Genomic DNA, 6,076 nt, shown 5'->3' with positions numbered 1-6,076 from the left:
GATCCGTGTCCGAGTCTTTATTCTCACATGCTGTTCGCTTCTCAAAGACACTAAACATACAAGCATCACTGAGATGAGGAATGACTCCGGGAAAAACACAGATATAGCCGGAGGAAAGTTTAAAAGCTCCTCGTGAGCTCAGATGCTTCTCCTAAAACATCTTTGGAGAAATACAGTTGTAATCAAACTATTAAATTATTCAACCAACATTGCAAATCAGGTTTATTGGCAAAATGTACTTTCAGCTGTTTGCAATAAGTGATTGAAATAGCTCAACACAACAAATGTTTCAAGTGTTTTCCCCAAATTCAATTGAAAATGCAACTTTTAGTGATTTCTCCAGTCTCAAAACTATTCACCCCCTTCATGTTAAGCATCTTTAGCACTTAGTAGAACAGCCTTTTGCTATAACCAGACAGCAGCTTCTGTTTCTGAGGGATCTGAGCCCGTTCCTCATGAGCAATGGCCTCCAGTTCAGGGATATTATTAGCCTTATTCAAATCCCATATGAGATTGTCTAATTCTACGTGGCATTGATTCAACAAGGTGCTGAAAGCATTCTTTAGAAATGTTGGCCCATATTGATAGGATAGCATCTTGCAGTTGATGGAGATTTGTGGGATGCACATCCAGGGCACGAAGCTCCCGTTCCACCACATCCCAAAGATGCTCTATTTCAGGTCAGGTGACTGTGATGCCTCTGTATCTCCCAGGACTTCTTCTGCAGCCAAGCCTGGGTGGAATCTGAGGTTTGCTTGTGATCATTGTCCTGTTGAAGGTCCAAGCTTCAGCTTCCTCACTGACGGCACGTTTTCTCCTAGGATCTCCTGAAACTTCAGTGAACCATCTCTCCTTCTGCAGGTTTCCAGAGCCGGAGGATATAAAGCAGCCGCAGAGCATCACTGATCCACCATGCTGAACTGTAGACTGTGTTCTGTACAGCATATGCTTCATTCTTCTTCCTCCAGACACACCGCTCATCCAGAGGGATGAACAGCTCCAGTTTTGCTTCATCGCTCCACAGAACAGAATCCCAAAACATCTGTGGCTTATTTATATGATTTTGAGCACTTTTCTTGTGGTCTCGGGTCAGTAGTGGCGTAGTCCTGGAGTTCTGGCATGTTTAGAACGAGCTGAAACCTCAGTAGGCGCGTTTCCATTACAGATGTGCGCAAAACTTGTGCGATTTTTTTCTGAATATCAATAAAAAACTATTGCGAAATGACAGCGTTTCCATTAACCGATGTTATGCGATATCGCGATAAGTAATTCCAAAAATCATGCCAATGGACGTTGGTAGGTTTATCTACACTCACCTAAAGGATTATTAGGAACACCATACTAATACTGTGTTTGACCCCCTTTCGCCTTCAGAACTGCCTTAATTCTACGTGGCATTGATTCAACAAGGTGCTGAAAGCATTCTTTAGAAATGTTGGCCCATATTGATAGGATAGCATCTTGCAGTTGATGGAGATTTGTGGGATGCACATCCAGGGCACGAAGCTCCCGTTCCACCACGTCCCAAAGATGCTCTATTGGGTTGAGATCTGGTGACTGTGGGGGCCATTTTAGTACAGTGAACTCATTGTCATGTTCAAGAAACCAATTTGAAATGATTCGAGCTTTGTGACATGGTGCATTATCCTGCTGGAAGTAGCCATCAGAGGATGGGTACATGGTGGTCATAAAGGGATGGACATGGTCAGAAACAATGCTCAGGTAGGCCGTGGCATTTAAACGATCCCCAATTGGCACTAAGGGGCCTAAAGTGTGCCAAGAAAACATCCCCCACACCATTACACCACCACCACCAGCCTGCACAGTGGTAACAAGGCATGATGGATCCATGTTCTCATTCTGTTTACGCCAAATTCTGACTCTACCATCTGAATGTCTCAACAGAAATCGAGACTCATCAGACCAGGCAACATTTTTCCAGTCTTCAACTGTCCAATTTTGGTGAGCTCGTGCAAATTGTAGCCTCTTTTTCCTATTTGTAGTGGAGATGAGTGGTACCCGGTGGGGTCTTCTGCTGTTGTAGCCCATCCGCCTCAAGGTTGTGCGTGTTGTGGCTTCACAAATGCTTTGCTGCATACCTCGGTTGTAACGAGTGGTTATTTCAGTCAAAGTTGCTCTTCTATCAGCTTGAATCAGTCGGCCCATTCTCCTCTGACCTCTAGCATCAACAAGGCATTTTCGCCCACAGGACTGCTGCATTCTGGATGTTTTTCCCTTTTCACACCATTCTTTGTAAACCCTAGAAATGGTTGTGCGTGAAAATCCCAGTAACTGAGCAGATTGTGAAATACTCAGACCGGCCCGTCTGGCACCAACAACCATGCCACGCTCAAAATTGCTTAAATCACCTTTCTTTCCCATTCTGACATTCAGTTTGGAGTTCAGGAGATTGTCTTGACCAGGACCACACCCCTAAATGCATTGAAGCAACTGCCATGTGATTGGTTGATTAGATAATTGCATTAATGAGAAATTGAACAGGTGTTCCTAATAATCCTTTAGGTGAGTGTATATCACAGCCACCAACATTATTACTAGATTATTATTATTATTATTAGATTATTATTAGCACTAGACATTATTATTATTAATGGAAAGAGACGTAGGCGTGTTATCCAAGCATCAATGGCAAGGAAAGACCCTTTATACTGTGTATGAGGTGTTTCTCACTCATTTCTGCTTCCAGGTCTTGATTGTGGCATTTATTTGAGGTTTAGAATCCAGCATTCCTGTAATTCTTTTGTCTTTTATGAGTTTAATAAAGAACTCTGTCTCGTATTCTGTCCAAACACACTGCGTCGTCTACATCAGGTGACTGTAAATGCGGTTTCCATTGCAGATTTGCGAAATATTCCTTTTTCAAATTGCCTGAAAATCCTCCTCATGCGAGCGGGAAAACTTTTTTGCGATAAATGGGAGTTTTTGCGAAATTGACGTGTTTCCATTGAACGTATTTTCAATTCGCAATTTCAATTTGCGCAATTTGAAGGGTAATGGAAACGCGGCTGGTGTCTGTGGCCACCAAGTCTTGCTGCAGGTCTTCTGATGTCACTCCAGGGTTTTTCTGAACCGGCCTTCTCAGAAATCTGGTTTCAGCCGTTAAAAGCTTCCTTTTTCTCCCCCGTCCAAGTCGAGTCTCCTTCATTTATACAGCGCTTTAACAATATAGATGTTTCACAGCAGCTTTACAGTGATAACAGGAGATTACAGTAACAGAGATTGTTTAGGCTTTACAGCAGCTCTAGAATAAAGTCATTGTCCAGATAAAGTTAGTTTTGATTGATTCACTTCTATTGTAAAGATCATTAGTTATTAACTTAGGGGCCGTTAACACACACCGCTCTCACAGAAAACCCTTAATTAAAGGATTAGTTCACTTTCAAAACAATTTTGCTAATAATTGACTCACCCCGATGTCATCCAAGATATCCATGTCTTTCTTTCTTCAGTCGAAAAGAAATTAAGGTTTTTTAGGAAAATATTCCAGGATTTTTCTACACAGAATGGACTTCAATGGCACCCAACTATACCAATGTTCAAAGAAGGTTCAAATGTCCGTCTCAATGCAGCTTCAAAGTCTCGACACGATCTCAGTCGAGAAATACGGGTCTTATCTAGTGAAACGATCGGTCACTTTCTAAAAACAAAAAATATATATATACTTTTTAACCACAAATGGCCGTCGTGCACCATCTCTGAGATGTGCGACGCATTGCGTAATCACGTTGGAAAGGTCACGCGTCACGTCATCTATCTGAGGTATTTGTCTGCGTTCTCCGGTTCAGAAAGTTAGGGAAGGGTGAAAAATGTCATTTCATTTTCTCCTCCAACTTCAAAATCGTCCGACATCTTTGTTTTAATTTATTATTGTTATTATTATTTTTTCGTGACCTTTCCAACGTGATGACGTAATGCGTGGCGCATCTCAGAGATGGTACAAGACGGGCATTTGTGGTTAAAAAGTTTTTTTTTTTTTTTTTTTATAAGGATAAGACTCTTATTTCTCGACTGGGATCGTGTAGAGACTTTGAGACGGACATTTGAACCTTGTTTGAACATTGGTATAGATGGTTGCCATTGAAGTCCATTCTGTGTAGAAAAATCCTGGAATGTTTTCCTCAAAAACCTTAATTTCGTTTCACTGTCTTGGATGACATCGGGGTGAGTAAATTATCAGCAAAACATTTTTTGAAAGTGAACTAATCCTTTAATGCGCTCTGGCCGCTCACTCGCACAACACAGTGCCTGGTGGCTCGAGAACGCAAACCTTGAAACAGGATCCAAGGTGCAAGCCTTTTTTTTTACATTTTAAAGAAAAAATCCCTGCGCAAACCTCAAAAACGCAGACGTTGCGCACATGCATATTACGTGTTTAGTCTATAGGTATGCGCGTTTGAATATATATGTGCGCAGGCGTGTAGTCTCTCTTTACAGATTGACCTCAACAAATTACTTGTCTGACCTTAAAAATTTATAATACAGAGTTATACAGGTAGTGTAACCACTGTTCCTTTAAAGGTGCTATATGTAGTTTTCAGCGACCTCTAGCGGTGATGTTTCAGATTGCAACCAATAAGTTTACAAGCGCGTGCTCTTGCGCGAGCACTGTGGACTGAGACGCAACACACTGGGGAAAGCATCACACAACATGCTGGAAACTAAGGTAAACTCCCACTGCAACGTTACAATGATAGGCTACTTTTATCAGCTTGACGTTGAACTAATGCTCCATGCTCGTACCATGATAAGTATTGGAACCCTATCAACCGTGCCGAATTTTGCCACTGCAAGCACCACTTCACATTTTCTTCAGGAAATGTACATTCTAGGTTTGTAGATAAGGTTTCTCCATGATTCAAATGCCCTGCCGATGTTGAGCCGTGTTTTTTCACCCGAAGTTCATGCGATTCACGTCTGGCCTTACGAGCTTCAGCAGAAAAAAACTTCTTTTTTTTTTTATCAATATGTGGAGTTTGTGTTGGAGTCTGTGTTGTGCTGGGAGCAGGTCGTTTCTTAGTGTTATCAGACATGTCATAAGTTGCATAAGTCATAAGTCCATATCATAATTTGCAGTGTCGTCGCTGTTGAGTGCAGTCAGTAGGCTAGATGAGGCGAGAGGCTCGGGAGCGCGCGTGCAGGTCAGGTCACTGGATTTCGCGGTAAATCCGACCCGGCACCTTCACATAAAAATAAAAATACTTGCTTTCCGAGGTAATAGCAAAACCCGCAAAGTGGATAATTTTAATGTGAGATTACAACCCCTTCACACACAGGCAATAAAAAAAGGATTCATTTTAGTAGAAAAGTTACATACAGCACCTTTAACTTTGAACTGGCAAACTGTCTTTTTGTTTCCTCTTCCTTGTTTGTGAAGGGCGATGATACTGTTCCTTCTCATAACTTTCTGGACCATTCTTTTGACATATTTCTAACATGCAGTCTAACGTGACACTCCACAAACCTAGTCAGTTCAGATATGTCATGTGTTCTAGCTCAAGCACACCTGGTGCAGCTAATGAAGCCCTTGATTAATGAGACCACACCTGTTCTGCAGATCTGTGCTGTGCCGAGGGATTATGTTCAGGGGGAATGAGACTGCAGAAGTCATTAAAAGTTGAATTTTTTCAGTTGAATTTGGGGAAACCACTTGAAACATTTGTTGTGTTGAGATATTTCAATTACTTTTGTTTGATTTGCTGAAACAGCTGAAAGTCTGTAAATGTTGCCAATAAACCTGATTTGCAATTAATAATTTGTAAAACAGACTCAAATGAGTCACTGGTTGTATAAAATGAATGTGGAGCAGATTTGAGCTGATCTCTGACTGTGGTGTCCTGGTAAATCTGAGAAGTTTCAATTCGATTCACATTTATTTGTACAGCGCTTTTCATAAAACACATCATCTCAAAGCAGCTTTACAGAAAATGTCCACATTACAATTTACAGTGATCTGTTATCAGAGGAAACTGTCTTAAGTTATGCATTTCAGAAATGTACATATACAAATCACAGTTAGCTTAAAAAAAAAAAAAGTATTAATTCAGTAATCATTCAA

This window comes from Rutilus rutilus, assembly GCF_951802725.1.
Source record: "Rutilus rutilus genome assembly, chromosome: 2".
NCBI lineage: Eukaryota > Metazoa > Chordata > Actinopteri > Cypriniformes > Leuciscidae > Rutilus > Rutilus rutilus.
This window is presented reverse-complemented; position numbering follows the sequence as displayed.